Below are 26,229 nucleotides of genomic sequence, written 5' to 3' on the forward strand. Positions count from 1 at the left end.
GTGCGGACACTTGCTTAATTTTTACAGTTAATGGGGCTTCCCAACACATTCTAACAAGAGGTTGTTCTAGGTTGGCGTAAATATGTGTAACCATTCTTGAAAATGATCATCATCATGAAAGGGTATGTGCTGCAGAATTCAAACAATTTCCACTACTCCGCCGAGACGTGGCCTCATGGGTGAGAAGTACAGAGTGTAAAAAAAAGCGATAAAAACATGGGCCGAAAAAAAAATGTAAAGGCGAAAAGAAATTCTTGCTGAAAAATATTTCCTATTGCAAAAACAAGCGTCAGCAGCGTGATACCAGTACATTCTTTTGACACTAGTACAGGCTGGAAACACTGGTACTCGCGGGAATTTACTGACACCTTGGTGGGTGCTCTGGGAAATAGCTGCGTCGCAGTGGCAGGGTCGCTGGCTTCACTGCTGTGACGCTAGCGCACCCTGAGAAGTGCTGTAAACGCTGGAATTCTCACTGGATTGCGCTGGTGCATACTGGAGCATGCACTGTTTCTGACAATGGCACGTGCGCGTTTATGTAGCGCGTGCAACGGTATGTTTCGGTATTATTGATTATAAAACGCATGATTCGATGGTACGCATAGATGCTACCCTAACAAGTATCGAGCATGCCTCACAATTTGTCGCCTGGCAGAGATAGAGAACAAGACATGACGATGTGTGATATGCGAAATCACTCATTTGTAATGTTCTCATTTGCAATGAGGGGAAAATTGTGTTAATAACTTTGAGCCGCTAACACTGAATATTTGTTCTCTGGCAAGTTTATTTTCATTATTCTCGCACTAGTCACTAACAGCGTTACTTCTTGCAGTGCACGTGCATTGCAGAAATTATAGCAAGTTTTTTGCATGCCCCCCCCCCACCCCCGCGTGTAACAATTTTCCATCAGTGATGTGTTGTTTAATCGTTACATGTTGCAGTTTTTTAAAACCTGGAGCTAGGTGCCGTTCCTAACAAAAACAGCAAGTTGTTTACACCGCAATGTTGGCGAGACACAAATGAACTCTCTCCATCGCTTCACAAGTTTCCTAGCGCAGGCGACAAAAACAGCTGTCGTTCAATATCGCCACGCTGGAAATGCATGTCTGGCAATGCTTGTCTTTTTACTTACTTCGAGTATAGTTTAAGTAATGGTTACAAATGTCCTCAAACTCAAATGCACAAACTTCAGCCATTGCAAATCAGCTGCTTCGAGAGCGGTCTTACCCTGTGCGGCGTTCCAGCGAGGCCTTCGTGCCAACCGCGTCAGCGTACACGTTACCGGCGCTTCTTGCTTTAGGTACATTTAATTCTAAAGTGTAAGAATTACTGTAAAGAACAGTTTACACATTCGTCAACCTAAATCGACCACTTTGTCTTGTTTGCGGTGCTCGCACAAGGAGCGATGACCATCGATGCGTCAAGATTTCAGCAACGCAGGCTGTCACCGAAAGTGACCAGCCGTGCAGTATTTTTTTTTTTTGACTAGTATGTAAGAACATGCTATTTACAGTTGGTAATTTGGTATACTTTAGTGAACTAACGTACTGGTACACTTATTTAGCGGATTGCATAAGTATTTTCGGGCCTTATTTTAGTTTTACGTATTTCTATAACTGCGCATTGGTACACTGGCACGCCCGATGTATACTGCTATATCATCGCTTGTGCGAAAACACTGCTCAATATTCAATTGTGTACGCAATTGTATGGAACACGTCATTATAAAACCTCTACATGTTGAGAAGTAGCGAAAACGAGAAACGGAAATAAAAGAGAAAACATTACGCCATATCCACGAAGTGATGATAGAGCTTGCTCCGTTCGTTCATCCGTCCATCCATCACTTTTTGTAATATATTTATTTATGGCGAATAGGCCCCTCCCGTTTCAACTCTGTAAAGTCGTTTTTCACTGTGTACCCAGCGCGTCCTAATAAAATGCCACTCCAGCGTCCCAGTATCCAGCGTGATAATAGTCCCAAAATCCGGCATGGCGCTGGGTTTTTCGATTTGGTTTCCACGAGACGGATTTCGAAACCCTGTAAATCATCTGAAGGCGAGCGACCTAACCACACGGTAATCAAAGCACATCTCGCAAAGCACGGCATAGTCTTGTTAGTTTCTTGTATAGCCTTGTAGCACAGCCTTGTACCCATCCAGACAGATTTCTGTCGAATATGTTTACGTTCAGCCTTGTATAACATAGAGTAGCTAGGAGACAGGAAATAGAAGTGAGCGTGAAAATATATGTGTTGGTGAGAAGGTGAGAAAGGGGGAAGTGGGAAAGCATAGCATGGAAAGAAAATGAGAGAGAAATAGTAAGAAATAGAGAAATAGAAAAAAAGGAGGCAGCATCAAAGAAAGAGGACGAGTCAGTTAGAGAGAATAAGGAGAAACAGAATGAAGAAGCGACATAAAGAGAGATGAACGGGAAGGAAAATAGAGCAAGGAAGAGAAAAGAATAGATAGGAGAGAAAGAAAGATAGAAATTACGAGAGGTAAGAAGACATACACAAGAAACAAACAGAAAAGTGGAGAAGAAAGAAACAGAGAAAGAAAGCAAAACAGTTGCAACACTTAGCAACACAGAGAAAGCCAGGACGTGCCCATCAGCTAAGCTCTCTTTTTAGCAATGCGCTTTCAGTGCAAGCTAAGCTAACTTTGTTTTTGTTTCACTCCTCTTACGCTGGCTTTTCGCTCAAGGCCACCTTCACATGTGACATAAGAGGCTTTGAGCTTAAGCCTCGCATATCCCGCGTGACATCTTCAGGTTATACAGCTTTTTTGGCGGGTTCTGTATTCGGGATTTTTCGTAACTACAGAATGGTACAGTAAGCAAAAGGATGTCCTTTACCAATGCATGTTTACCAGCTATTTTGAGCTGCAAAATGTTTTTAAACAGGATGTAAGATTCCACACGATGTCGTAATCACGAGCAAAGTTAAACTATAGTCTAGCCCGCAGTACATCTTCGGATTATATAACTTCTACCATCGCATTCTCTTTCTGTATCTCGTCATATTACGATGTAGTATTTCCTGGGGATTTTGGCAAATCTATAAAAAAACACAAATATTTCTAGGGTATTTTGCTGAGCACCGTTTCATGGTGGACTTTGTGAAGCCGGCTGAAAATACGGCATTGGTTTCCTATGAAATAATTTGACTCGTAGTTCACTCATTTGCCGACCCAGTCTTACAATGGTGGCTCAAGCTATATTTCTCCTTTTTAAGATTATCAGCCGTATGACTAGAACTTAACACTTATCATGTGCTTGGTATCGAGTCGTACGTTGTTCTTTCTGCCTTTATACAAAAAAAAAGGACCCAAGACCTTTCGTAACTTTTACATTTATAGGTGCTTCAAAAGCCCAAGCAGGCCGTTACCCTATTCAAACACACAATATCCTAACAAGTTTCCAACAACACCGAAAGTGATCGAACGTCGTTTGTTCGTCCCTCGATAAAATCACCGCTTTTCAAGTACCACCGCAACGAAACTTCCTTCGAAACCATGTTCGAAGCCACCTTACCAACGTTCTTGGTTAAATCTCCCACCGAGACAAAAACGTTTCTCGAAAAAAATAATACCGAAAGGACAAAAAAACACAGACCACGTATAGGAAAGAAGCAGGGATATCCAAGACAAACAAAAAGACAATGAGAATCGCCTGCTAGACGAAGGGATAACACTAGTTGGCCTAGTTGGCCCGTTTGCCACGCGTCTGATCTGCAGTTCTATCTCTCCCTCTCTCTCTCTCGTCGTCGTCTTGCACCCGCAGCTTCTTCACTGAGAGCCGCACCCGTCTCGGCTAGTACTTCTATCCATCTTTATTGATTTCTCCTTTAATTCTTATCCTCCGTGACTTCGTCGTGGCCTCCCGTCTCCGCGCGACTCTGCGTGCGCCAGCAGCAGGCTGCGAGCGGAGGCGACACGGCCGGGAGGCATTAGTCTTGCGTCGCTCGGACAAATCCGAGCCAGCCGATAAGGAGGAGCCGAAACGGATGGAGCAATGACGCGAGAGGAGCCACGCACCACCGCTCGGTGACACCGACGTCGCCTTCGGTCGAGCAGGGCGTGCGGCTGCTGGAAGACGCAGCAACGGTCGTTATGGGCCCGAGAAAGACCGAGGAACGCCGGCTGAGTCAAACCTTCGGGCTGCTCTGAGGCTTATGGTTGCTCGCGATGCCAAAGTTAGCTGTCTGGTAGCGTCACGAAGGTGTCACAGGTGTGGTGACGTCATTATACGACGGCACGTTAAGTGACGTCACAGTGAAAGACCGAGGAACGCCGGCTGAGTCAAACGTTCGTGTTCCTCTAAGGCTTATTGTTGCTCGCGGTGTTAAAGTTAGCTGTCTGGTAGCGTCACGAAGGTGTCCCAGAAGTGATCACTTCATTATACGATGGCATGTTTAGTGACGTCACAGCGTTGTCATCGCGTGATGATGGTTTTTGCATCACTCATGCTGACGCCCGTGGTAAGGCAGAGCGTTTTGTGAGGCATGTATGGCTCTCGCTTTATACTTTTGCAGCGGCAAGCTGTAGCTTAATTTTGTTCGAGTACAAGTAAGCTCCTTCAACGTAAGATGTCACAATTATCACCATGGTGTGCTGTTAACTAACTTTGTAATTGGTTATTGTTGTTTTAGCACTTCCTCTTGATTATTTTCATATTCTTTTTCAATGTGAAGTATTATCATCAGGCTATGTATTGGTATCGTAACCCTGTTACAATAATGTAGTTGTTGTTAATAAAGTTTACTCATTATTGTGCACAGATTTGTGACAAGCCAAATTTTCTATTCTACTTCGGTTGTGTTTTTTAATTACCCCATTCATGTAATCATAGCAGACGTCATGTACGATTCTCTGCAACTTTGGGACCTCATGCATTATTATGTTAACCAAGTAATTAATCTGTTTAATAAACTTGACTTTATAGGCATGCACACAAGAGGGCAAGCCCCCCCTTTTTTTTCTAAAGTGGGGCTAGGCGTGCGCAAGAGATGGGCAGGAGGAGGGTCACCACACCTCCTTTAATCAATTTTTTTTAAATTAAATGTAGGTAAGGAGAAGTTGGGGCCAATAGGTGGCGCCGGCTACTCCTCTTCTCTTGCACAAAAGTCAATATCGCAGATTTTGTAACACAAGGCTATACATATGTACATAGCACAACACTTACGCAATGAGTTCACGTTTTTTCAACACTGAGTGTCCACACCACACATAAATGTGTCCACACTGGATAGAAATTTGTGCGCACCACACTGAGTTTGTAGAAAAAAAAAACAAGTAATCACGTCAATTTAAGTGTTCACAAAAAAACGTGAAATTTCAATGAAATGTCTTAGGTGATTTTGTCGGTTAAATACTAAACTGTTTTTCAGAAAGGTTTTCCCAAAAACATCCTAGTCAAACACGAAAGTGCCACAATTTTGCCCTGTGCGTTTATTCAATGAGACCTTCTGCATATTTTTTTTTGTCCAATGCGCATATTCATGGCTACGTATGCTTTTTGACAATGACGACCGAGGACCCTTGTAGGCGGATTCAAGGATCATTTTACTTCCTATATTTTCCCCCCAAAAAGCAGGACCTATGGCAGAGCCTTGTGAGGTCATAAGCCTCATGGAACGGGAAATTTGACCGTCGACAGGCAACAGTCCCGCGGCGTCAAGGACGAGTGGTTAAGAAATCTTTATCACGTGCTGCCGTCTTCGTGCGACGTCATGACGTCCCATAATGCAAAAAATTGGGATGTGTTCATGAAGTCACAAATTCTGGCTTGCCGTCATAGGATGTGCCAGCCCTCATTGGGCGGCGAGCAAAACTGAAGAGCACGTGACCTCAAGAGAAAAAAAAAATGAAGACAATTGGCAGTAGCACGTGAAGCCAAAAATTTTGCTTACTGCTTCCTTAAATATATCTAACGAGAAGAACGAGAAGATGTCTTTATTCTTCTAGTAACTTTTGGTGAACTGAAATGAACCTTGCCCATTTTTAGGAGGGGGGGGGGAGCTTTGCGGTAAGACTCGGACTTGCCAGATGGAAAACCCCGCACACACCTATGCTTGGTTTGCCCAACTATTCATAGCCCTCTATCATATACCATGTCGATTCAAAGTCATTACGTAAATCATTTCAAATTCAGATGACTTGCTTTTCTTGAATTACACCGAGAGCGGTAAAGGAGCGAAAGGTATAGCAATATACCTGGTGAAATGTTTCTGTACTGATTTTACAAAGATAGAAAACGGCGAATACATTGTTCAGAGCTTGCAATTTTCGTTTGAACGTAGAAGGGAAAAGACAAAAATGCATTTCACAAAATCTAGTAACCAAACAAAAAAGGTTATTTCATATAGAAATAAAAGAACAAAGAAAAACAAAACTTTATAACGAATCTCCACTCTAGTAAATTACATTAGGTACAACATTTTATAAAAAAAATTAGACACGTGTACATCTAAACAGGAGAAGGACAGGCCGTTGTACAAGAACAGTGTATATATATATATATATATATATATATATATATATATATATATATATATATATATATATATATATATATATATATATATATAGAACGCAACGTATTTTCTGTCAGCGTGATTGGAGCCACGATTACTAGATGTTGCGGCGATATGCGCAGAGCCAGCATCGAATGTTTAGGAACCACGAAAAACAAGACAAGGCAGGATATTCCCGCTGCTTCAGCGGGCAACCTTCAATTTATATTTCCGGCGTGTGCTGAAACGCGCCAACAAGTACTGCGCACTTCGAGCGAATAGGGTGGCATAATGCTTGGTTATTTTTTAAAGACGACAATCTTTCTTAGGAACCTTCGACGCAAAAACTTTAGTCTGTCTGTCTGTTTGTCTGTCTGTGCATTTATGTGTTTGTACACCGTTACGGCGAACCGGGTACTCTAAACAGCACCAGCCGATATCACAAACGGCCGACCCCATCCGCAGCACCCACCAATTTTGCTCTAGAATCAGCGTTCATACGTGTGCGATTGTCAATCAAAAAGCAATTATTGCGCATACCCGTGGCACCATAACAACACGTATATATTCTGCATGTTTGTGTTTTACTAGAAAAGGAACATAAGTAATTCTAAGGACCGTAGCGCTTATCACGCTGCGCTGACCATGCAACGCTTGCACGTAAAGGCGAGAGTTTCCAACGCTTTGCTAAGACGAGACGGTGCTGGCTCCTACCCATTGCCTTGCGTTCTACACCTTATCTCCCCTGAGACGGCCGTCTGAGAGCCACGCGTTTTGTTTTTAAAGATAACTGCCAGAAAGCGCTCATGTCTCACGTGTGCCATGACTTGGTGCGCTCGCTCGCCTGCGCGCTGCACGCTCGAGGCACTCTAACGCAGCGCCTCCAGAATATTATTCACCAATTTTCTTGCGCAGAACATCAAAAGGATGTTTTGTTCACTCTCTCCGCACGCAAGACTATCGTCTTTCGACGACATTTGCTGATGACATGCAGATACGGGGCCATTTTTTTTTCTCTAATATACTCGCTGTTAAAGATTTGACGCCTTCTGCACACATTCATAACACAGAAACAGGCGCACTCCTTCGTTTCTATTCATGCCAAGATGACGTCACTCAATCAAAAAAAAAAAAAACTCGAACAACATGTTGCCAATGCGTAGGACCCTTACGACGTTACGTGCTGTTATTTCTCGCTAGCGTTTATCTTCAGCCGAGGAGCAGAATTTAGCATTCATTTATACTTCACTTAAGCCCGCGAACGTGGTATGCAAATTCTTCCACCCCACGCCATTTCTTCGGCTTCACTGCACCTTCGTGTGTGTGGTATTTGTATTTGCTTACAGGTCATAATGGAGCGTGGGCATAAGAGAATTCTGTTCAACACAAGAGAGGGCTCACGAAATGAATTCGTGGCTAATGAGCCGCGAATTACATATGTTGCCCGGACCCGCCGCCTGAGCGTTGACCATCATCTAAAATTAAGGTCCGAAACTAGGTCACCGATAAAAAGTTTCAGTGATTAAGGTCCTGGAGGAAGATTTGTAATGACCTTTCAAGTTTACTTTTCTTCAATTATAACCCTAGTTTCTTATGAGACACTCCAGGCTTGCATATTCATATTGAAGGTCACCGTGAACAAGCCACATAAAAAAAAAACGTATCCACGCTTCCTAAGTTTTTGTTATTTTCGTGTGATTGTGTTTCTCTTTTTTTCTCTGTAAGGTTGAGCAGATAAGTTTCTTAACACGATCTTGCAGAGTGAAGTGTCAAAATGGCGTTGAAAAGCTTCGGTCATGCTGCTTGTGTTGGCGTTTTTACTTTACTAATATACTTCTTTTTTGCCACATTCTTAAGAAGCACCGTCTCTATAGCTTAGGCCAGCACTTCCAGAGGCCTAAAACTGAATTGTGGATGTGAAAAGTTTCTATGAAATTATTCGGAAAAAAAGGGGGGCGGAGGGTTTACTTAAAGCACAAGCAAATGCCTCTCATGCGTTTTCGTGTGCTAATAATATTGCGGCATGAAACAAAATATAACGTTTTTTGGTTTCTTTTATTTTTTCAGAAAACTTGTGACTTTTTATATATTTTATGTTCCCATTATGGGACATGCCTGGAAATGAAATGTCCCAAAACACCGTTTCTTTTGGAGTGCAATAAATACGCGAAAGAAAGAGAAAAATTAAAGAACAAATTAGCAAGTTTGGACAGACGGCCCCTCACAATAAAGAAACTACTTGGACCATGGCCTGAGATGCATCTTCAGAAAAAGGCAATAATCTTCCTGACAGACTTTTTAGTGGAGACCGGACTGGACAAGCGCCTATGACTGACAGCCAGAAATGAGTATTATGTAAAGTGTGGTCATGTATATACTGGCATTAGAGTAGTAAGGTGTGCGTAAAAGTAGTTTATGACTGTGTGAACTGCGTGAAGAAAACTGTGTATTGACATGTTATTTGAACTGGTTTCAGTGTGCTATTATGTGTTTTTTTTTTCTTTTCCGTATTGTTAATTTTTGAGTACCGTTCTGTATTATTTTATTTTTCGCTGCAGAACTCTGTGATATGGAGTAGCCGAGGCAATAGGCTCCTCAACCTCTCCACAGCAAAACAGTTAAAACAACAACTACAACAACAACCGTTTCTACGGCTTTACTTTATTCAATCATTCGCATGCGTTTCGTGTTGCTCTTTTTTTTAATATTCATTTTGCTATGCTTTCTCGGACAGAAATATATATGCAGCGAATGGCAATTTTCGTACCACTAACTCCTAGATCGAAGCTTTACCGCTTCACTTCACAGCGCCTACGTGAAGCAAACGCAGAAAAGCCCGCCACAAGCGAATGTCAGTGAGTGGTGCACTGTGGTCTGTCTGGTACGCTATACGTGAAACTGATAGGTCACCTCCAAGCGGCAGCTTTTAGCCTAAAATTACCATTTGTTAAGCGTCACTTCTGGTCAGCTGCCTGCCCTGAGCTGTCGTTACGGAAAGCCTTACACTTTGGTTTTCGGTAGTTTTCTTAAACTCTATAAAATGGGAACGTTTTCCTGAAAATGGGAGTAGATAGCGTTGTCACAGCTGCCTATCTAGGAAGTTCATACACAAACAAAACGAAAACTAAGAATCTTTTATAACAAGGGGGTAATCTGAGATGATAAGCAATGATGAGCCTGAAGTTCGCTTGTCTTAACGATCACCAATTTGATAGGTTTTAACTGTACCAATTCTTACTCGATTGGTAAAAATGACACCGCATCCCCGCTGAGTCATTCACTAATAAGTCCCATCAGCGGTATTTGCGTTTATATGTGGCTGTGTATTGTTCCTGTTCTTTTTTATGCTCTCTAAAGCTTCATTGTAGCCACTCAGGGTGGTTGCCTACTCTGAATGAAGTAGTTTGTGACTGGAAGCTTTACTTAACAGCCACCAGCCTACTTGTCTTCAGAATTATATGATACAAAGAGAGGATGAGATTAATATGTTGTTTATCGTATACCTTCGTTTAACCTATTGTCTCTTGGAAGACTTGCATTGCACAAAGGGTGTGAAGAAATACAAACATCTAAGAGTGATCGCAAAAAGTGAGAGAAAACAACATGTGAACAAAGGTAACACCTATGCCGGTAAAACTAAGAACCTTTAAAAATGCATTGGTGAGTTGGTACAACTTAACACAATCGAAGCTTCTGTACTTTTTATTTTGTTTTCCTTTTTTTCTCATGTTTTATTACATATTTGTTGGTGTTGCAGAATCCATCCCCTTCGCGTAGGGGAAATTTCTTTCATTTGTCATAATTATGTAACCGTTAAAGGAGAGTATTTATAGCGTTGCCATCACAATGCGTTTGTTTTTTATTTTAATTTTTGTGGTGCGTTGTGAGCCACTCGTTTGATGCCACTAAAGCTGTTTGTTTAGTTATGCTAGTTACATCTAAATAGTTATAGTAAAGTGTGACCCAAACAAGAGAATAAAACGTTATGACGTCATTCAATATCATCTCGTACAGCATTGCTTCTTGACGGTGCGACACGACTGGCTGGCGTAATTTTCATCTCATGTCGCAGCCCCTTTCTTTATGGTAGTTTCTCGACCTTAATGTACATTTTATTATTGTCTACCTTAACTTTCACTTAAAGTTTGAGAGAATAATTGTTATAGCATTACAGCTCAGTTGACCTTTTTTCGTCTGAAGGTAACTGAAAAGTATTTTTGATATTTCAAAAAGCGAAACTGGCTTTACCGAGCAGTATGTTTGCTATTCACACAACTAAGCTTCAGTCTTCTAATGTTCTGCAAACATTGTTGCAAAGCGAAATGATTATTTATACTTCCAATGATGTTGTCTTTGTCTTATTTAATCCAGGCAGCTAAAACACGCAGTTTGCTGGTGTTCACATTGCGCGCTTGTTCTCATTTATAAAACTAACCTTCACAAAAAGCGACAATCTGATAATCTCGAAGGGCACGGAAAGCTTAAATACGTTAGTATCGGTACGCTACTTTGTCGTATTTACTTTATCTGGTGTTTTCCCAACAAGCCATCTCTCTCCCAAGACTCGTCAGCGAAAGTTTAAAACGTTCCTTGAGAGTCTTCACTGTGTAGCTCGAAAAAAAAAATAGAAAGTTTACATCGGAGTGGACAAAATATAGGCTCTAAAAGCTGCCTCTCACGTTCTCTGTCTTCACGATGGCTTAGTATTTCCTCCATTGCTTGTGTATTTCGTGGTAACGAAAATTCACTCCGATGTATCTGACTTCCTTTAAAAGAAGCCCAGGGGGCTTTTTCGCTTTCCTTTGTTTCATCGGTTAAGGACTCTCGGGGCCTCGAAAATTGAAGTAATGGCGTTAGGTTTCTTTGTGGTCCCTAATTGTATTACGCACACATCACTACGTAACCGAAAAAAAAGTGATGTGTTGTTCACGGGACTGTCGCAGAGTGACAGGCTTCGGCAGTGTATAAAATGGAAGGCGAGCCGCCGAACAAGTAGAATTATTTGTTTTCAATTCACAAATGGGAGAAAAAGCAAAAGAATACAAACGTCTACCAGAGCACTTTCTCTTACTTGAATAGAATACAGACCCCTAATCACCTACATGCCGTACAAATGGCACGAAAGACAAACGGCTGTTTTGGCACTCAGAATTACAATAACGGTTTCAACACTATTCAAAATTTTGCTGGTCATACCACGTCGAAGGATTGGTGCGTGTGCAATGTGAAGATAGAATGTTGATTAGTCGCATAAGAAACACAAAACACTGAAATTAGATTCAGCAGAGGTGAAATGTATTGAAGTAAAAGCACCGTTATTCGAGTCTAAACATATTTTCCAAGTTGTATGCATGAATGAAGCTGTATGAAATAAAGAAACATATGACTATGAATACGCATGATAGCATTTGTAGACGTCATAACACTCGTATTACAATAAAATTGGTCGCCATCTTCGTAAGGTAAACGCAAGAACTTAAGTAACAGTAATAACTAACTCACAATTGAGCTCAAATGTGGGTCACCAAAAGTTGTAACTTCAAACGACCCGCTTTGCAATTAACATTAGCTGCGGCCTTCTGACGGCTAAGTATGGACGTCGTATTGATTCACGGACGTGGCAGCAGCATACTTATGAAGGTGGAAAAAAGATTCAGAATTGTGCCTCTGCTTACATTGTGGCTTGGGTGAAATACCAAAAACGAATTATCACGTGGGTTTTGAATAATATAGAGCGTCGTTCATTAGTGCGGGGATATTTTTTCTTTCATTCATAAAATAGGAGAGGTTGGTGCCATTATGGTGGCACCAACTACTCCTTCTCACTCAGCATTCAAAGTATGTCGTAAAAACATAATCAGGGCACAAAATGCAACCTAGTAGGGCATATGATGTGAAAGTACACTACAGCCGAACATCACATAATAGCTCATATACGCCTAATAGGTTCATATGTACCCGAGTTCCACACACAATGTCAGTTCACATCCTATGACAGTTCAGATATGTCTAATAGCTTCATGTGTACACGAGTTCCGCTCATGTAAAGGAATATCAACACGAAAATGTTTGCTTGTCATTTCTAAGCGTCAGGGGAAAGGCCAAGCCCTCCAGAGCTTAAACACAAAAAAAATTAACTACTGAGAATGTGTGCATCCTGAAAAACTAATCATAGTACAAAACTTAGTTCCTGTTCCCACTGCATTCTGACGTCACAACATACCATGAACTTCTTAACACGCCCAAGATCTCAGGGTGTTTCCACTCCGTTTGTAACGCACATATGAATCCGACTACTGTGTGAAGTAACCACAACTAACCTGACGTCAAGCTAGTGACGTCAAGTAACCTGACGTCAAGCTAGTGTGCAAGTCGGTAAAAGGCGGCATGGAAAAGTGGACCTTACAATGAAATTAAACTATGTTATCAGCACTTCCGGTGCTTCACCCTAGCTGAGTGCCGCCGTCTTTGTATACAGACCCTTTCTATGGCAGATGAAACTCGCCTTCGAAAAATGTCAGCGACGCTCCAAAAGTGCAAACGCGAACACAATACTGAAGTCAAACACACACAAAAAAACGGCGTTTGTGTTATCCTGGCTTACCTCTTGGTCGCGGTATCGAATCCCGGCTGCGGCGGCTGCATTTCTGATAGAGGCGGATATGTTGTAGGGCCATGTGCTAAGATTTTGGTGCACGTTAAAGAACCCCAGGTGGTCTAAATTTCCGGAGCCCTCCACTACGGCGTCTCTCATAATCATATAGTGGTTTGGGGACGTTAAACCCCACATATCAATCAATCAATGACTCACCTCTTGTGTTCGTATTTGCATGTTCAGTCATGACTTTATCGCGTGGCATCCCGTGCCGCTATTCTCGAGGACGCGGGTTGGATGACCGGCCACGATGACCTAATTTCGATGGGCGAAGTGCAAATTGGAAGCAAACCTTGCGTAATTATATCTAGCTGGTCGTTACTAAACCCCAGGTGGTCGAAATTTCCGCACCACCCCATTATGGTAATTCTCATAATCCTATCGTGGTTTTGGTACGTAAAGTCACGATTATATTATATTGCTGCTTTTTAAGCGTAATCTGGTCAATATCCTCATGGTGTCGGTTCTGCATCTGGTGCTGTTTTAGAATGCTTTGCGTACAACATTCTACTGATGAGGTACAATGTACCTGATCAGCCAATGAGCGATAACACTTAAAGCACGTAAACACTTGCATAATTTTGATTCTCCGTAAAAAAAAAACAACAACATGGAGGTTTTCTCTACCTTCTTTTCAAGTTTCCACGTGGTTGCACTGCAGTTGACTCATGTGTACAAGCAGCGTGATTAAATTTAAAAGACCGTTACTCAAAAACCATTTCATCATTTCGTTGTTATTTTTGGTAGTCATGTGCTTGTTCCTCGTATTTGCTTCCGCATTTCTGATTAGGCCTAATGTTAAAAAAAAACGCTCAAAGCTCGCTACACTGTTTCGATTACTCTAACTGGGGTCACTTATTCGATTTTTCAGAGAGCACTTTATCGTGTTCCACTCATACAATTTTGAAAGTAGGTGTTTTACAAGTTGATGTGTGTTTTTTTTTTGCTAACCTTTTGTAGAGCCCAGACAAACCTAATTTAGTCAAATGGCGTTTGAAAAGGCACGTAACGCGTATTCTAACGGTTCCGAATTTCTCGCCTTAATTAGCTTTCGGAGCTTTGAAAGCGAATAGAACATTTCCGTGGAAAAAGTGGAATTAAGGTTAATTAACAATGAGAGAACAGTAAGACAGCAGTTTTGTTTCCTGTTTCGTATACGGTAAGTACCTCCGACATTTATTAAGTAATACTTCAGGGTAACTTGAGACCCGCTTCTTTAGCCACTGCACGTTTCTTTAGTTTTAGTCTTCTGTGCTCAAAAAGAGCGTTTTTTATACTTTTTTTTTACTAAGCAGCTCATTGATGTGCAAGGCATATCAATATATAATCACCTCTACTCTATACATTTCCGAATATTCAGCCTAAATTGGCGTAATAACGAATGAACCGACACAAACCTGATTACTACGAAACAAATGTCTACGTGTAAGATAATAAATGTGGCGTAAACGCAAGAAAAGACGACAATGTCACTTAGAGGGTAAACGCAAATGTACGATGCTGTTTTTGTTCTGTCTAATAAGTGCCATTCTACAAGGAGGATTCAATCATCAACGTATGTACAGTGGGGGTGGGGGGATTTTTATTAGTAATATGCGTTGTACGGCGGGTTGTTACACGCACAAACGAATTAACGTTTTGAATTTGTGACACAAGCAAAAACAACTTTATACTTATATGTAAACGCTTACTGATGTGTGATCCTCAGTTTTAACACTAGGGATGCATTAGCCTATATGCGTTGGTGTAATGCACTCTAGTAGTGGGGGAGATCTGTATCGTAGCCATATGCCTGTGCGGGGTTCCGATTCAGGGAGTGAAGGGGTGGGGGAGGTGAACGAAGGTCGATCGTTGACTCTCCTCCTGTTACGTCGATATGTGTGACTGATCTTTCGCCCCTCACCCTGTTATGACAATGTATGGGGCTGGCTTTGCGCCCCCCCCCCCTCTTCCCTCCTTGCTCCCACATCCCCCTCCCCCCATGCGCACGCAAACTATCTTAGCAATACTCGTTGTTGGGCGGATCGATACACACAGAAAAGTTTCAGTATGCGAAACGGGCGAAAAAGCTTGACACTTTTGTTTCGTATCTTACGGGTGCATGGTCGTCTTCGTATGCACTAACTGCTTCACTTGCTTAAAAAGGCTGAATTATACAACAACAACAACAACAACAACATCAAGATCAACATCAACATCAGCATCAACAACAACAACAACAACAACAACAACAACAACGACGACGACGACGACGACGACGACGACGACGACGACGACGACGACGACGACAATCCGAGGTTACTTTTGACCCTCTGGTGCTATTGCCATGCACTGACATCGCCACGTACAGACGCCTCTACCATTTCACCTCCATCGGAATGTGACCGCCACAGCAAAGATCAAGCCCTTGGCTCAGACAGAGCAGAGATCTAATTCAAATAGTAGCGCCTGTGGTGTCCGTCTGTATTCGCGATCTTAAGGTATTCAGGAAAATATATTCAAATGTACACCAACTGAATAAACATAGCATGTGAATGCCTGTTGCGTGTATCGCTTTCCACTTGATATATAAACTTAGCCTACAACGCCCATATCTGTTCAGTTCTTACTTTCTATGCATTGGTTGTGGTTTATATCGCCTCAGTTACACAGTTTCTGTAAGTTCTGTTGATTGTATAGGGACAAATAGCCTGGCGTGCTTCTTCTAACAGCTTAGTTTTCTCTGTATATTTCCTTCTGTGAGCTTGCAATGGCCACATTCCTCTTTTAGATGCGCCACAATTAACGGTACCCCCAAAGTTGTTACAAAGAGAACGCTCTCATTTCACTAATAGTCCCCAGCAGATTACGAAACGGGAGCAAAGCACCCGCACAGTCTACGGACATTTAAGGGCGCTCTGTTCCAAGTTCTCACTGGTGGCCTTCAGGTCTAAGTCAATGGTCGGAGAGAAAACTAATTTTACGCCATCAGTATCTCTCCTCTTCCTCCCCAGCACATCGGCTAATCAAGCTCGATTTGCATCTCAGAGAAAATTATTTGCGCCCGCCCTGTGTTCGCTTGCAGAGTGGAACACCGGCTTTGTAATGGTAATGTGCGCTTAATTAATGAACAGCACGACCGAATTATTCGGCTCAGCGAACACGACTTGTCGTGATTAATGGCCAATCCAAGCCATGTTCTTGCCCACGCGCCTTCCACAGGAGGCTCACCAAACGAATTCGACGTCGCCAAGCAAGCATGTCCTCTGCCACTTATTCGGATCGCCGTTGATACTTGAGAATGTATGAACGTCCATTAATTCTCCCGCTAATATTCCTGCCGCTAAAACAAAATAAATCAAAGAAAAGGGATCCACAGTACCGACAGGTTGAGGGCGTGTGGGCTAATATGTTTCGGAATTTATAACACCCGCATCAATGTCTATGGCTTTGGTAAGTTCTGTTGTTCATTTTAGCATTAACCGGTGTGAAATTCCACCCTGTATTTGATTTGAAAGGTTAATAACTAACTTTTGGCGTAGTTAGTAAGCCAGGATATTGCTGAAGCAGCACACAAATGATACACTCGCATACACATAATTGAGACGAACAGAAGTGGTGTATCCAGGCAACGGGAACACCTCAATGAAGAGTGTTTTCTTTCGAATTGAAAAGTCTCAGGTGCTGACCTTGCACTTAGTCACTGCTATCAGGGTAATGATCTGGCGTGAGTCTTGAAAATAAATTATAGTTATATAGCCTATATAGTTATATAGTTATATGACGGCTCACCTACCTGGTGAGCCGTCATAGCTAAATGTTCAGCATTCAAAGCAACCGTCATATGCATGGTGAAGAACAAGTCGCTATGGCATCATATGCTAAACGAGTCGGTCAGTCAGGTCAATCAATCAATCAATCAATCAATCAATCAATCAATTGTTAACAAATTAATAATTAGATAATATAAAAGTAAATAAAAATAAATAAATAGTCAAATCAATTGGTCAGTGTTTACTTCCCCCCCAAAAAAAACTGTGTGACCCTTAGCGCTGAAAGTCATTATCGATCACGATTGCAACCAGCTTTTTCTCAAGGTGGCTGCCTTTATAGAAATAAAGGCGCATATCAAAACTTGGTGACGCTATATCTCGCCACCTTACATGTGCTGTAGCAGCGAAATACATTGTAATTACTCGGTTATTACGTCTCTGAACCTATATGTGATCCCGGGGGAGTGGAAGGTGCCGGAAAAATTGACCACGTGGCGGGGATTTAAAGTACACCTAAATGTAAGCACACGGGCATTCAGCTTTCCGCTTTTATCGAGTTCATCGAGTTGAGGCTGCCGCCACTTGGATTCAAACCCGTTACCTACTCGTAAGCAGTAAAGCACTATACGCGCTGGTCCACTGTGGTTGGTTATAAAAAGAAGTATAAAACTAAACCATAAATCTCATTCGTGCGGAAGACCACCACGCATACCCATCTCCGCCTGTCACGTTTTCTCGGCACGACATTTTTCATCCAAAGCACTTTTGCTGCAGTGCTAATATACGGGGCCTACCAGTATTCGTGTTTGCTCTTTTTTTCATTTTTTCCTTCTTCACTGCAACGCTTCTTGCCCTTAGCTGTCGCGGCCAAGTTATGATCTCCCGGCCAAGGCTACGCGTGGCAGTTCATTTATTTTATCGCGCGCCTTCTGCAGCCAAGACATCAGCCCAACCTGACGGAGTGAAATTCGGGCACACTCCTCATAACGAACCCAAAACATTACCTGCCTAGCTGATGTTTTAAAAGCTTCAACGTCTCAAATTTATTTATTTGGTTCACCGTTTTATACCGTTGCTGAGGGATACCTAAGCGATATATTTCAGGCATGCCGCGTATAGCATCACAGCTGTCAAGAAGGTCTGCAAGAAGGCGCCTTCCCTTGGCTAGTAACCCACATAGAAACACACTCACATATGTCTTCATAAGTGTATTTCTTTGTGGACGTGATGTGTACGTGTATATGTAAGTGTCAGAAATTCAAGGGGTTCGAAACCCTGACACTCCTAACACTCCTATTCACCAACTGGCTTTGACTGTGCTCGCCGGCCTTATAGTGAACAAAAGCTGATAGCTTCACTATTAAAGATTGACCTAATGTCGTTGTATACACTATAACAACACTTAAATAAGAAAACCAAAAACATATTATAGGTAGGTTACTCTAAGAAAGTCACTTAAAGTGCACCTAAACCACTCCGAATTCACACACGAGAGAGTTGTTTGTTTCTCACCTTCCCTGTCCTACTTAAAGGCGATATCACCTCCTCACCACATATTCATTTACAAAGCATGTGTACGGTATGTGCACTAAGCCTTGAGCTTATAGGTATTTCGCGTTTGTCGGCTAGACGTTGTCATCTCCGCTTGCGCAGTCGGAAACGCACAAGACGAACTAAAATCAGTTCGTCGTGCGCGACAGCGATACGTGACAAAGGAGAACAGGTAAGTGTCTGCACGGAAAAAGCAGGGTAGGAGGCAATTGACCACTGATAGTCATCGTAAATGGACCAGTCGACACTTTTTACCTTAATTACGTCATGTGAATCACCTTTCTGGCGTCACTAAATGCACCAAAGGACGAGAAACACAACGAAAGTATAATGCGCTCATTTTGTTTCATTCTGTTTTTTATATTTGTAAAGCCTGTTTAAGGGCTCATTAACTTGAAACACATTCGATGAAATGCATTTATGTGCTGTGTTGCGGTGTAGTCGTTACTGTTGGTAGCAGTCAAGGTAAAATTCACGTACCTGTTTCGCTGTGAAATTCTCCTTGACTTGGCTCACTTTACAAAATGCGATATTCGCAAAATTAAAGATATGAAGATCGTAGCTTCGCCCTTTTGTTCATGCGTTACACAACCATCCATCATTTTTTTGTAAGTGCCCCACTGCAGTACACGTCTTAAGTATTCTGATCGATAATAACACAGGTGAGGTGTTTCTGAGCTCACATCACCAGGAAAAGTGCATACGTAATTGATTGCTTACGCTGGCTCATTGTCGAATAAAAGTGAAATAGTACAATAATGAGCATATAATAATCAATTTTAGTCTTCCAGCGTCAACTTTGACAAACGACTATGGTAAAGTGCTCTGAAAATCTACAAATAAATACCACGACTTCATCCGATCAGGTCGTTTGCTGGATAGGTACAGGAGTTTCTTGAGTAAGGTTACTTCGCAAACACATTTCGATGATGTGAAGTAATTATAGGTCGTACAAATTCGACAGAATGCTCTCACTAACAACAAATGTCGATGGCTAGTTGGTCAGCTGCAATTCTGCATGCATAGACATACCCAAGATTATACACTTTCAATACACGTGCCCAGCATCAAACGCAAAGGTCAAAGCACTTCGCTGGTGTGCGTGCCACGATATGTTTGTGCTGCTTGACAGTTATCGCAGAAAATTCGGGGTAATCGATAAATGTTTGAATGACAAATGGCACTTTCTTGTCCTTACGCGCGACCTACCATCTGCGCGTGTGTTGTGATGCTCGGAATACATAGGCATATGGCTTCTATTATTATGACTGAGGCAGTGCTTTGCTTGAGAAGCTTTATTTTATAGCAAAGTAACAGAGAAGTGAATATACTTCCATCCGGCCACGTTGTCTTCAGGTCATTAGATATTTGTTTTCGTAGCACTACAGAGATTTAGAGAGAACAATGATTCTTTCATACAGAATACTATAAAGCTCCGTGGAACCACTCGCCCAATGTCTGTTGTGCTTTTCAAACGGCTCTGAGGGCGATTTATATATCTCGTACGTACAAACAGCCGTTCGCAATCTGTGCCAGGCATCCGGCGCGGAAAAGACGGCCGACGAAATGCGGAACTATACTGCCGGACAAGCTTACTTTCCAATATATAAACGTAGGGCTCACCCCAGTGCGGTGAGTGATGGCGCGGCGGTCAGTCGGCAGAAATAGACACGCTCGAAACGCGGTCGATGACCCCCGGTCAGAGAGACAATGATAACCGATGCGAAGAACTTAATCGCCGCATTTCCGGCCGCCTGAGTGGAAAGCCCATCATCTCCTTCTATCGGTCCCCCCCCCCCCCAAAAAAAAAAACGGCACCGAAAACAACTACAACCAGGCTCTCCGATAACGGCCACGAGTCGGACGAGAAGCGAAACGGAAGTCAATGCAGAAGCCCGTACGTTTTCGTCCACGGCAATAGTTCGTTTCACCTCGGGGCTATATGGAAGACTCGCAATGAAGCAACAGCACCAAGTGAGCACCAGACTCGAGCAGAAAACTTGTCGCCAATAACAGCCAAGACAAGGCAGCCGAATCTAAAGCGCAAACCGAGTCCCGTCTCGTTCGGCATACTTTGCAGTCACCTCGAAGTTATCGCAGCAAAGAACGAAGTAGTGGAAAGTGCATTAAATGTAAAGAAACGACCCGACAAAGGAAAGACCAGCACAGTTTGTATAGAGAGAGGTTCTGCGGCAGGCCAGGTTATTGCTTCGCCTAGAAGACTAGCCGAAGGATTTTCGGAGGACTTAAGCGCGGGCTTATCTTTCACGCTTGCCGAGCTTACGTGCCTGACGAAGCAAGTACGCGTCGCCTTTGTTTTCGTTGAACGAGTGTTTTCACGGCTGGTGGCACCTGTTTTCTTTCGTAAAGACCAAAGAAGCACGTCGCGGACGGCTGCTACTTTCTCTGTGCGTACCGAGGCTTGAGCAGTATACGCAACCCTAAGGGATAATGGCAGCTCGATGGAGAACAAAGATGGGGTTGTTGTATAGATTCTCACGCTTCCCTGGCGCTAAGTCATTACGCTCCTACATAAAGCGCATCTTTCAATCGCGTACAGCTTTCTTCAGCATTTAAGACGTGTAAACGAGTGCTTTTGCTGTAGAAAGCCCTTAGCCTCGTGTTCCCGTTTACACAAGCATGCATACGCTTTTACGTTACTGCATAATTTTATTCAAACTCTTTTCATAAGGTTCTCGCGGAGGCGCAGTGCCAGGCTAACCTGTGTTCGTGTCAAGTATGAGTTGGGTTATCTGTAGGGCTTGGCGAATCAGTCTTTCAAGTAGTCTGAAAGGCGTCGCTCGATAGACCTTACGGAACCTTTAGAAGAATCGCACCTAACAAAGCGCACATATCGATGACCGTTAGCTAACTCCATTCTCTGCAATGAGGGCTGAGCTTTCGAAGCTCACTAAATGTATGTCAGTTCAGTTGTATTTTACTGATAGCGTTCTTTCAACGCGTTCTGTAAGCAACGTTGGGCTTCTGACATACTGAAACAAGGAGGAAGATAGGAGGAAATGAAGGACAGACAGGTTAGCCAGTAACACTCCGGCTGGCTACTCTGTGCTGGGGAAGTGGGTAAGGGGCATTAAAGATGACACAAAAGAGACGTTAAAAAAAGGATCAGTAAGCAAGCTGAAACACGCTTACAATACGTGGAGCCTCGAGAACACAGAACAGTGTCCTGTCTGATATATTTGCCTGTGCCTGTAGTGTGTTTAGAAGAAATTGGTTAACGATTTAGAGTACTTGGTACTCTACTATGAGAGAGCATAAAGCCATCCCGTAGTTCTGTCTTTTTTTGGCTTTTATTTTTAGATTTCACAACGGAGATATCTGTTTCGAGTGCAAACTCATAGGCGCAGCAACATCGGAACCCCGATGTTGCTGCGCCTTTCGCCTGGGTTCTATGCGACCCAAAGCACGACTGCAGTTTTTAGTTTCGTCTTTCAATATCTATTTTGCAATTTAATACTTCAATATTTTAATGCGTTATTATTTAAACACCAGCTTAACTAAATGTAGCACAGTTTCGCTTGTCAAGCGTCATCGTATTAAAATCACGCAGATATCTTCCAAAATGGATCGATACCGCAGGCGATATACTCTCTGGTGGCACGTTTCTGTGAGCAAGACACATAATTGTGAGAGTATTCACTGAACAACAATTACTTTTTTGTGAAACTACCCGAAAACCATGAACTAATTATTACACGGCGCATGTGAAAACTATGAGTTTTCACAAAACTTTGATCGCGACTTCTAATATGCAGCAACGAAACATCGTTTCGCTCTGCCGCAGGCTACATTGCAATTACGAGTCGCGTGTACTACTACAAGGACTTTTTTTTTTTACAAATTTAACAGCGTTGGTACCTGACGAGGTTGCTTCCGTATCTTACGCAGCACGTACTGTATACATTGTGAACTTGCATAAGCAAGATGTTCCTGATGCTCCTACAAAAACGGCGAAAATATCTGAGCTAGACAAAAGCAAAACATGCTCTTTGACGTACTTAGTTTCCCAAGTTTTCCGTTTTCTCTGTGTAGCGTCGGCAGGCATGGAACCCCAGTTACAATGCACTGGAAGAACTTGGTGTAAAAAGGGAAAATGGCCTCCTCTTGCATCGCGTGTTAGCGTGAGAGACGCTCAAAGCAGGGGCGCTGTCATCGAGCACTGTTGACTGCGGTAGGTTTGAGCGCACACAATTTTTGCGCTTCAGAGCTGCGTTATGTTTTATGTGAGCAATTATTTTCATGTAAACGGTTGTCATTACATCAGTGAGTGCAAAGCAACATCAGAGTCCCTGCTCCTCGAAGCTCCTCGAAGCTCCGGGTTGTAGCACTGCAGGATACCACAAGTCTAGCGCAGGGCGTAGCACAGCAGTAGATAGCACTAACAGCACGAACAAACTGTCGCAACTGCATACTTTGAACGGCAAATAAAACGAGAAAGAAATGTACACAGAGCCAATAAACCGATAACCACGGACTAAGTTGTATTTGAGCTGTATCCTACGCCGCACGTTTTTATCGGGCACTATACATAGCGCATAAATTGCGACGAAGCTTGCATTCCGCATGGAATGCCTTCGCTCACTCCGGATGCAGTTCCTACAAAAAAATTTGCCGGATCTTCCGCCATACCTGAGCAAGCAGCCCACTTCCAAGAGGCACGAACAAAAAAAAACGAAGAGTAGTTGCGGAGTCCTACGGCGAAATAAGGTTCGCTGGACTGCGCTTCCGATAAAGGAAGAATCTCTACGTCAGCATGCAGTGAACATCCGGTAGTTTTGGAAAAGCTTACGCAAAAGTTTTCCTTAGCGGTTGTCAACACTGCACATGTGTCGTACGCTACCCCCTTGCAGGCCCCAGTTAAGTGACAGAAATAGCGGGCGTACGGAACGAACGCTGTCTTTGCGTACGCTATTCTAAAGCTGCCTAATAACATGGAACCGTTGAACGGTTTTATACCCGATATTCAGGTCACGAGAAAACAAGGGACATGAGGTAACAAACTGCTTTGATGCCGCAACGACACGCAGACGGCGGTCTTTAGAAAGCTGTTAGTGATGTGCGGGTAAACTGGTAATCAGAGTTGTGCTGCTTGTATTTGGCTAAAGTTGGGACTCTAGGGACTCATTCTGCCGAAGCGTTCGTTGGCAACTATCTGGTCTATCATGGCATGATTGGCGCTTTCGGCTCGAAGCCCGCCTCTCATTTTTTGATGTCGCAGCTACTGTTTCCACTGGTGCTTTCAATCGCGCAAATATTATAATAATCGTCACGCAGTTGCACATATCTAATAAGATGAATAAATTGTGATCCTACATTTATGATCAAAAGGTACAAGATACTGCCGCGTGGCCGTGACAATGGACAAGGCGTTATAAAGGCCTCGGATACTGGTAGTTGTCTATTTGGGGAAAAGTTCGCTAGAAAATGAAAAGTGAAGTAGAAGCAATTCTAGCTGTGCGCTAATATATAGCCTCAATAATGACGTCAATTAACGAGTAATACTATCTACGTTAAGGCGCGGTGCCATTGATGCATGCGTCATCGAACACTCGAGTCTTACCACTGGTGACCACGTTAGTTCCAGAATAGGCTCAAGTGCTCGTGTTTGTGAGCTCAAGCCTATTGAAAGATTCTGAAGTAATCTGGAAGGCTCCCAGACAATCGGGTGCTGTATGCGCAAGGCAGCGTTTATGCGAGTAACGGACCAGTTACATAAAAAAATAACAAAATTGCGCGTGGCAATGAGACGTCCATGAGTATAGACATACGTTCATGTAACTACAACAAAAACTTATGCACATTACGCGAGATTTTTGAAGAAGACTTCTCAGAGAAACCGCATTTTAAATGCAGTAGTATAGGTTGTACTATTTTATAACTCCGCATGGTGTCACAATCGGTCGCTATAATGCACATTATACTCGGTCTTAAGTAAAGGCCCACAGCCGTTAAACAGTGATAACAGGGCAACGCGTGAAATAATGAGACATTAGAAACGCAACTCGAGCAGAAAATCCGTCCATAATAACGGGCAAGACAAGCCAGCCAGTTCTACCTCTTCTTTCAGTTAGCTAGGCTTTTTTCGAATGCGTTGCGTTGGCTGCACTGGTTGCGTGTCTTGTAGAGTTTTTCCTTCGAGCAAACATGCTAATTTTCGGTGGGGGTCACACCAGGCCTCGTGGACGAAGTGACGGTTGGAGTGCGGAATAGCCATCAAGCTGCGGACACGTACAACGTGTGCCCGTTAACGATGAGTGTACTGCTTTCGTAGGTACAAATTACGCAGATTCAGCTGGGTGTTAGCAGCATCCCTGCGGAAGTAGGCTGCCATTCGTCAAGCGCAATTTGGCAGGATTCCCCTATGAAGGCGCTACCATACACGCTATAGAAATTGCCAGACACGCCCCCCCCCTTTTTTTTTTTCTTTTATGATTTGCGTTGCCGGTTTATTGCACCTGTTGATAATGTTTTACGCAAACCATGCCAGAATGTCTAAGAACGTTCCAGATTATTTCAGGATCTGCTGGTAGGCTTGAGCACGTGAACAAAGGAGTTTATTCTTGAACAAACGCGGCCACCAGAGATAAGGATCGAAAGTTCGCTTCCGCATGTATAAATGCTGACGCGCCTCACCGCAGATCAAATAATCGACGGCCGTCACCCTGTACGCCGCTATCAGTGCAGGTGTGTATTGCTGTAACCTGACTTTCCGTTTGCAGCCCTTAAGATCGGCCAAATGCAGTTTCATCTTGGACATAGAGATTTATGCTTTCGTGAACGTCACAACCACGTGACGTTTGCAGTTCGCACGTTTGCCGTTCTGCGTCGTCGTGGTAGGCTCACACCCTCTGCCACAGAGCCAGGGTGGCACGGCGCCTCCTTTATCAGTCTGCTCCGTTTTTTTTTTTTCGAATGCGTTGCGTTGGTTGCGTGCCTTGTAGTTTTTGTTAGATTGAACATGTGCATTTTTGGTTGCGGTCGCGTCAGGCTCCTTGCACGATGTGATGGTTGGCTGGCGGAATAGTCACGAAGCTGCAGACACTGACAACGAGCACCGGTTAACGGTGAGTGCTTTTGAAGGTGCTAATTACGCAGCTTCAGCTGAGCGTATGCAGTAGTTCTATGGAAGCAGGCTGCCAGACATTTCCAACATTAACTTGCGTCCACGGTGCTGTTTCAGGTGCCCAATTAAAAGTGCCACTTGGAGAGTTCAGACCGCTATGGGTGTTGTGTAAGTGGTGGCATTACTCATAAAGAGTGATGCAATCACTTTTCAAGGATGATGGCCTGCTGATTACGTGTTGTGTCTGCATTCCTGAACGGGGTCGATGTCGTTTTGAAATCTGTTTTAGTCTACTCCACATAATTTTCATCGACACTCCACTGGGTAGTGTGCTTCCACACGTTTAAACTAGAAGAAAACTTTTGTGCGCAGGACACGTAAACGCGCTATACATAATGGTTTTCTTTGGCCTAAGGACGGTAGTTTGAAGTGCAGAAATAGTATGCTTCCAGCACGTACGCGAATGCTAGTTGAATTTAGGAAAAGCTATAGGCATCGTGCATACGTTAGGAGTCGCCAGTCTTGTTCTACTAACACCGCCAAAGCACTCATGGTAGCAAACTTCATAGGATGCGAGAGAAGATGACGCAAACGACTGCATGCCGTGCTTTGGTGCTTTGCTTGGGGCGCTCTCGTTTGATTTCAAACGACGGTTAATTGTTAGCAGCTC

At 43.1% G+C, this 26,229-nt stretch overlaps 1 protein-coding gene and 1 pseudogene across 1 annotated transcript in view; one reads left to right on the forward strand and one right to left on the reverse strand.

Moving 5' to 3' along the window:
- LOC119181180 (uncharacterized) overlaps nucleotides 1-26,229 on the forward strand; it is a 767,515-nt gene that overhangs the window by 343,996 nt on the left and 397,290 nt on the right. The gene's annotated exons all lie outside the window — the stretch shown is intronic.
- Nucleotides 1-26,229, reverse strand: part of LOC142774565 (pyrokinin-1 receptor-like) — a 387,277-nt pseudogene that overhangs the window by 41,381 nt on the left and 319,667 nt on the right.

The sequence above is a fragment of the Rhipicephalus microplus genome, chromosome 10, assembly GCF_043290135.1.
Source record: "Rhipicephalus microplus isolate Deutch F79 chromosome 10, USDA_Rmic, whole genome shotgun sequence".
Lineage (NCBI taxonomy): Eukaryota > Metazoa > Arthropoda > Arachnida > Ixodida > Ixodidae > Rhipicephalus > Rhipicephalus microplus.